Below are 8,385 nucleotides of genomic sequence, written 5' to 3' on the forward strand. Positions count from 1 at the left end.
ACCATATGGATGATCCTTGAAAATAATTTAAGAGAAATAGGCCAGATACAAAAGGACAAATATTGCATGATTCCACTTACATGAGGTATCTAGAATAGGAAATTCATAGAGAAAGAAAGCAGAATAGAGGTTACCAGTGCCCAGGAGTGGGCAGAATGGGGAGCAATTGCTTAATAGTTAGAGCTTCTACTTGGGGTCATGAAAAAGTTCCGGAATCAACAGTGGTGGTAGTTATACAACTTTGTAAATGTTCTTAATGCCGCTGAAATTTTTTTAATTTTTTAATTTTAATTTTTTATTACGGTTTATTGTCAAGTTGGTTTCCATATAACACCCAGTGCTCATCCCAACAAGTGCCCTCCCCCATGCCCATCACCCATTTTCCCCTCTCCCTAAACCCCCTCAACCCTCAGTTTGTTCTCAGTATTTAAGAAACTCTTATGGTTTGCTTCCCTCCCTCTCCTTAACTATTTTTTTCCCCTTCTCCTCCCCTTTGGTCCTCTGTTAAGTTTCTCAAGTTCCACATATGAGTGAAAACATATGGTATCTGTCTTTCTCTGACTGAGTTATTTCACTTAGCGTAATACCCTCGAGTTCCATCCACGTTGCTACAAATGGCCAGACACTGAAATTTTTTTAAATGTTTATTCATTTTTGAGAGAGAACACAAGCAAAGGAGGGACAGTGGGGAGGAGGGAGTCAGAGAATATGAAGCAGGCTCTGCACTGCCAGCAGTGAGCCTGATGCAAGGCTCAAACTCCCAAATCATGAGATCATGACCTGAGCCAAAGGCAGATGCTCAACCAACTGAGCCACTCAGGTGCCCCTTAATGCCACTGAATTGTGCACTTAAAAATAGTTAAATGGTAAACTTTATGTTGCTGTATTTATATTTTAAGAAAAAAGTGAAAAATTTTACACTACAAAAAATCAACTACATACAAAAGAATTTAGGAGTGGAGAAAAGGAGGAACAGAAAAGTAGAAGAAAGTTTTGTTATAGGTATTGTCCCCTGCACTGTGCGCCAACCCATGAGACTGGCCAAGTTCGGCTGGTGGAGCTGGGGCTGTTCCAGATGCGGGTCCAGCAAGCTGCTCCAAGTAGCTAAGCATCTGCACAGTTAACTTCCCTCAGCAAGTAGTAATCCTGCAGTTTATGCATCCACTGGCGTTCACTGTGATTGGGCCAGTGTTGGAAGAGGAGGCATCCATGGATGGTGGTGGGCAGAGGGTAGCACCCAGAATGCAAGAATAGGAAAATCCATCGAAAGCTGATGCCAAGTGGACTTCCCTGGGGAAAATCTTCAATGTGTCCACCTTTGGCTGCTTCGGATTGGAAAAACGACTTTGAATTTTAGGTCACTTATTTCAGCAATTAAAGTGATATTGAGTAAGCTAAGAAACAACGAAGTTTACTGGAACATTTGAAACTCAAAGAAGGCAATGCCTTCCAGGTACCTAGAAGCAAACTAAAGAGTGACCCCTGGTGAGAAATCATCTATTTTATTTATTCATTCACTGCTCATAACTATGCAGCCTCATTTTGGTTTTATTCCTAAAGCTGTGAATTAGTTTAAACAGTGTAATGTAGTTACCATATTATGCTTTAAATGTTAAGTTAAACCAATCATGTGACAGTACTAAAAATAGTTATCCTTAAAAAATCAAGATTTTAAAAAATGTTAATTAAAAACTCTTTCAAAGCTTTCTAAAATATACCACTAGAAAGGTCTTAAAACTGTGTTATGATGGAAATAAAATGTGTAGAAGTATGGGTAAAAAGGCTAACAGTTATTAATTTGAGTTGAGAACTGTAATTCTCATGGTAAAACCAGCACTTGTATAGCACATGCTGCGAAACAGAGAAGGCTTATAAAAACAAATGCACTGAATAGAGCTTTCAGGTTTATTATAAACCTAAGAGGACAAATCCAGACTTTAAATATATTTTTTTTCATTTTTTAAAATTTAAATTCAAGGTAGTTAACAGTGTTGTCATGGCTTCAGAGGTAGAACCCAGTGATTTATCTTTTACATGACACCCAGTGCTCATCCTATCAAGTGTCTTCCTTAATGTCCACCACCCATTTAACCCAACCCCCCACCTCCCCTCCAGCAACCCTCAGTTTGTTCTCTGTATTTAAGAGTCTCTTATGGTTTACTTCCCTCTGTGTTTGTATCTTATTTTTCCTTCCCTTACCCTATGTTCATTTGTTGTGTTTCTCAAATTCCATATATGAGTGAAATCATATGGTATCTTTCTCCGAATGAACTATCTCACTTAGCATAAGACACTCTAGTTCCATCCACATTATTGCAAATGGCAAGATTTCATCCTTTTCATCACTGAGTAATATTTCATTGTGTATATATGTCTGTGTGTGTGTGTGTGTGTGTGTGTGTGTGTGTACACACCGCATCCTCTTTGTCCATTCATCAGTTGATGGACATTTTGGGCTCTTTCATAATGTGGCTATCGTTGATAGTGCTGCTATAAACATAAAATTCAAAATGGACGAAAGACCTAAATGTGAGACAGGAAACCATCAAAATCCTACAGGAGAAAAACAGGCAGTAACCTCTTTGACTTCAGCCACAGCAACTTCGTATTGGACACGTCTCAAGAGACAAGGGAAATAAAAGCAAAAATGAACTATTGGTACCTCATCAGGATAAAAACCCTCTGCATGGCAAAGGAAACAATCAACAAAACTAAAAGGCAACCAACAAAATAGAAGATATTTGCAAATGACATATTAGATAAAGGGTTAGTATTCAAAATCTATAAAGAATTTACCAAACTCAACAATCAAAAAACAAATAATCCAGTGAAGAAATGGGCAGAAGACATGAATAGACACTTTTCCAAAGACATCCAGATGGCCAACAGACACATGAGAAGATGCTCAATGTCACTTCATCATCAAGGAAATACAAATCAAAGCCACAGTGAGATACATCCTCTCACCTGTCAGAATGACTAAAATTAACAACTCAGACTGTGTATTTTTTTAGTGTTTATTTCTGGGAGAGAGAGAGAGAGGGAGGGACAGAATGTTGGGGGGAAGGGGCAGAGAGACAGAAAGGGACAAAGGATCTAAAGTGGGCTCTGTGCTGACAGCAGAGAGCCTGATGTGAGGCTCAAATTCACAAACTGTGAGATCATGACCTGAGCTGAAGTTGGACTCTTAACCAACTGAACCACCCAGGTGCCCCCAGTCTTTGTATTTTTTATATATTTTGCATTAATATGTTTTATTATTGACATAAAGACATGTGATATTTCATTTTATTCATTTCTTTCATGAGGTCAAATCATTGTAACATGTTCCATTTTGGTATAGATCTATCTCAATTCTAAATAATCTAGATTCCCTCCTTATTCCATGTTCATTTTTAAAAATTGTTTAATGTTAGAGAGAGAGAGAGCAAGCGGGGGAGAGGAGTGGAGGGAGAGAGAGAGAGAATCTTAAGCAGGTTCCATGCTCAGTGCAGATCCTGATGCAGGGCTTGATCCCACAATCCTGGGATCATGACCCGAGCTGAAATCAAGAGTCAGATGCTTAACTGACTGAGCCACCCAGGCGCCTCCTCTTTTATTTTTAGTTTTTGTTCATTAAAAATTTTTTAGATTTTTTTTTTTTTGAGAGAAAGACAGAGACAGAGGGAGACAGAGTGTGAGTGGGGGAGGGGCAGAGAAACAGGGACACACAGAATCTGAAACAGCTTCCAGGTTCCCAACTGTCAGCACAGAGACCGATATGGGGCTCAAACCCACGAGCTGTGGGGATGACAACCTGAGCGGAAGTTGGATGCTTAACCGATTGAACCACCCAGACACCACTTTTTTGTTCATTTTTAGGACAAAGTAAAATGAGTATTTTTTCTATAGGTCTCATTTTTGTGTTGGGTAACACTTCTCATTCCTTTGTCAGAGTACATATTTTTGTTCATCAGCATTTTTCTTGACTTAGGTTCTTCTTTCCTTTATTTGTTGATTCTTTCCTTTAAATGACTGTGTCAGTTTTTTTTCCTCTTGTAGAATATTTTACAACTATACTTACAGAACATTGAATCTGTTGATACCATTTCATACTTCCATTGTATTAACATGGTTATCTCTCTCTCTCTCTCTGACCCTCCCCTGCTTGTACTCTCTCAAAATAAGAAGGAAGGAAAGAAGGAAAATGAAAGAAGGAAGGAAGGAAGGGAGGAGGGAGGGAGGGAAGCAAGGAAGGAAGGAAAAACAGGAGTAATTACACCAGAAGTTGGTTCTTTGAATAGATCAACAAAATTGACAAACTTTTAGCTATAATGACAAAGAAAAATGAGAAAAGGTGAAAATAACTAAAATAAAAAATGAGAGTTGTGCCATTAAGACTGATTATACAGAAATTTAAAAAAATAAGAAAACCTATAAGTAAGTATGTCTCCCAGATTATGTAACCTAGATAAAATGAACAAATTCCTTTTTAGAAAAACACAAATTACCAAACTGATTCAATAAGAAAAAGAAGCTGAAAGTTTGAACAGACCTACAAAGAGCAACGACCACATCAGTTTGGAAAAAGAGGGGAGGAAAAAAAAAAACGACCTTCCAGGAAAGAAAAGTACAGAACCAGATACCTTCACTGGTGAATTCTACCAAACATTTAAAGAAGAATTAATGCCCATCCTTTCCAAACTATTCCCCAAAATAGAAGAGCAGCCATTTCCTAATTCATTCTAAAAGGGTAGCATTATTTTAGTACCAAAGCTACATTACAAGCAAAGAAATTTCCATCAAATATCCCTAAAATCCCTTATGAATATAGATGCAAAAACCTTTTTACAAAATACTAGCATATTCAATATCATATTAAATAGATTATATGCCATCAACAAGTGGGTTTATCACAGGAATGCAAGGGTGGCATAATATATAAAACTCAATCAATGTAATATATGACAGTGATAGAATGAAGTGGATAAACCACACAGTTATCTTAACTGATGTAGGAAAAGTATTTGCCAAATTTCAACAGTCTTTCATAATAAACACACTCAGAAAATTATGAATAGGTGGTAACTTCTATGATGTGATAAAGGTCATATCAAAAAACCCATAGCTAACATCATACTCAACAGTGAAAAACTGAAAACTTCCCTTGTAAGATCAGGAATGAGGCAAAGAGGACTGCCTTCATCACTTTATTTATTTTTTTTTTTAATTTTTTTTTTTTAATGTTTTATTTATTTCTAGGAGAGAGAGAGCGTGAGCAGGGGAGGGTCAGAGAGAGAGAGGGAGTCACAGACCGAAACAGGCTCCAGGCTCTGAGCTGGCTGTCAACACAGAGCCCGACGCGGGGCTCGAACCCACGAACCGCGAGATCACGACCTAAGCGAAAGTCGGACGCTCAACCGACTAAGCCACCCAGGCGCCCCTGCCTTCATCACTTTAAATAATACTGGAAGTTCTATTCAGAGCACTTAGTCACGAAAAGAAAACAAAAGTCTTCCAAATTATAAAGGAATAAATAAAACTTTTTCAGTATGCATATATGATTCTATTTGCAGAAAATGTACAAATATACACAGGAAACTACTAGAGTTAATAAAATAATTCAGTAAGGTTTCAGGGTACAAGATCAACACATATAACCAGCAATGAACAATCAAAAAAGGAAGTAGCTTCCACAGAATATCTGGAAATTAATGTAAACAAGAAGTGAAAGATTTTTACATGAGAACTACAAACACTCCTGAAAGAAATTAAAGACCTAAATAATTGGTAAGAGATCCCATATTCATGGATTGAAAGATTTAATATTGTTAAGATGTGAAAACAATCTTTAAAAAGAACAAAATTGAGGCGCCTGGGTGGCTCAGTCGGTTAAGTGTCCGACTTCGGCTCAGGTCATGATCTCAGGCAGTTCGTGGGTTCGAGCCCCGCGTCGGGCTCTGTACTGACAGCTAGCTCAGAGCCTGGAACCTGTGTCAGATTCTGTGTCTCCTTCTCTCTCTGACCCTCCCCTGCTCATGCTGTCTCTCTCTCTCAGAAATAAAACATTAAAAAAAAAAAAAAAAAGAATACACATCTAGACCAACAGAATAGAGAATCCAGAAATAAATTCCTATAACTATGACCAATTGATTTTTGACAAATGTGGCAAAGCCATTCAAAGAGAAAAGAATAGTCTTTGCAGAGGTGCCTGTCTGGCTCAGCTGATGGAGCATGCAACTCTTAATCTTGGGGGTTGTAAATTTGAGCCCTATGTTGGTGTAGAGATTAAAAAAAAAAAAAAAGAAAAAAAAAAGAATAGTCTTTGGAACAAATGGTGCCAGGACAATTGAATATCCACATGCACAGGTATGAAGTTGGACCCCTACCTCACACCATATAGAAAAATTAACTCAAGATAGATCGATGACCTATAAATAAGAGCTGGAACCATAAAACTCTTGGAAGAGAACATAAAGGTTAAGCCTTCATGACTTTGGATTTGGCAATGGATTCTTAGGCAGGTGAGCCACAAAATAAAAAATAAATTGGACTTCATAGAAATTAAAGACTTTAATGCATCAAAGACATCAAGGAAGCTTAAAGAGAATCTATAGAATGGGAGAAAATAGTTGTAAATCATATATCTAATGAGGATTTAGATCCAGAATATATAAAGAACTCTTATAACTCAACAACAAAAAGACAACCCAATTTAAAAATAGGCAAAGTACTTGAATATCTCTCCAAAGAAAATTTACAAATGGCTAACAAGCATATGAAGATGCTCAACACCATGTCATTAGGGAAATGCAAATCAAAACCATAGTCAGGTACGACTTTACAACCACTAGGAGGGAGGGGAAGGGGAGTGATGGGCATGGAGGAGGGCACTTGGGATGAGCACTGGGTGTTATATGGAAACTAACTTGACAATAAATTATGAAGGGAAAAAAAAGAAAGGGAAAAAAACTACAATAAACTATGTTTCAGCAGTAAAATAGAAAAGGAAAGAAAGAAAGAAAGAAAGAAAGAAAGAAAGAAAGAAAGAAAGAAAGAAAGAAAAGAAAGAAAAGAAAAGAAAAGAAAAGAAAAGAAAAAAGAAAAGAAAAGAAAGATGGAAACTAACAAGTCCTAGCTCGGATGTGGGGAAATTGGAACCCTTGTCTATTGCTTGTAGGGCTGTAAAATGTTCCACTTTGAAAAAGTTGGAAGTTCCTCAAAAGTTTAAACAGATAATTACCATATGATCTGTAATGCCACTCCTAATTAGGAACTGTACCATGGTCTGAATTATGTCCCCCCAGAATTCATATGAAGCCCTAACCCTCAATGTGACTGTATTTGGAGTCAAGGTATTTAGGGAGTTAATGTTAAATGAGGTCATAAGGGTGGGGCCCCATCTGGATGTCAAAGGATGTGCAGTCTTTTAAGAGGCGGAAATGAAAGATACCTCCCTGAACACAAAGAAGGGGTCCTGTGTGCACACAGCGAGACGGCAGCTGCCTACAAGCCAAGAAACGAGGCTTCAGGATGAAACCAACCTTGCTGGTGCCCTAAGAGTTTCAGCCTGCAGAACTGTGAGAAACAAGCATCTGCTATAAGCCTTCCAGGCAGTGGTAATTTGTGACAGCAGAAGCCTGGTGCTCATAGAAATCTGTGTACAAGCGTGTTTGTAGCAACACTACTCACATAGCTAAGAGGTAGAAATGGCTCAAATGTCCATCAACGAATGAGGGGGTAAATAAATGGTGGTAGATATATACAATGGAACATTATTCTGTCCTAAAAAGGGATGAAATATTCAATACATGGATGAATCTTGAAAACATGCTAAGTAAAAGAAGCCAGACACAAAAGATCACAGTATATAATTCCATTTATAGGAAATATTCAGGATAGGTAAATCCATAGAAAGGATACAGCTTAGAATTTGCTAGGGGCTGAAGGAAGAGGGGAAGGGGGAGAAAATGCTTGATGAGCAAGGGGTTTTAGTTTTGAGTGACGTAAATATTTTAGAACTAGACAGGGGTGAGAGTTGTACAGCCTTGTAATTGTGCTAAACGGGATGGTGTCGTTTACTTAAAATGGTTAATTTTGTTATATAAGTTTCACCTCAATAAATTACTTAAAAAAAGATCCAGGGGTGGTGTTCCCTGTATTAATCAGGATGGAATGAACTTTAAGCAGCAGGTGGATCTGAGCATGTGAAGGTGGGTGGCCATGGGTGCTGCTGGCATCCTGCCTGAGCACTCTTCCCCTGGCTGTTTTAAGTATTGATGGATAAACCTGCCCTTTTCTCCAGCGAATTGCCCTTGCTGACTCACATCAGGAGCCACTGTGCCTTGGAGATAGGGGCCATCACCTGCACCCTGCGCCCCCCCCCCCCCATTGGCTGACTGCCAC

Source organism: Hyaena hyaena, unplaced genomic scaffold (assembly GCF_003009895.1).
Source record: "Hyaena hyaena isolate Hyena2069 unplaced genomic scaffold, ASM300989v1 scaffold_4, whole genome shotgun sequence".
In the NCBI taxonomy this organism is placed as follows: domain Eukaryota; kingdom Metazoa; phylum Chordata; class Mammalia; order Carnivora; family Hyaenidae; genus Hyaena; species Hyaena hyaena.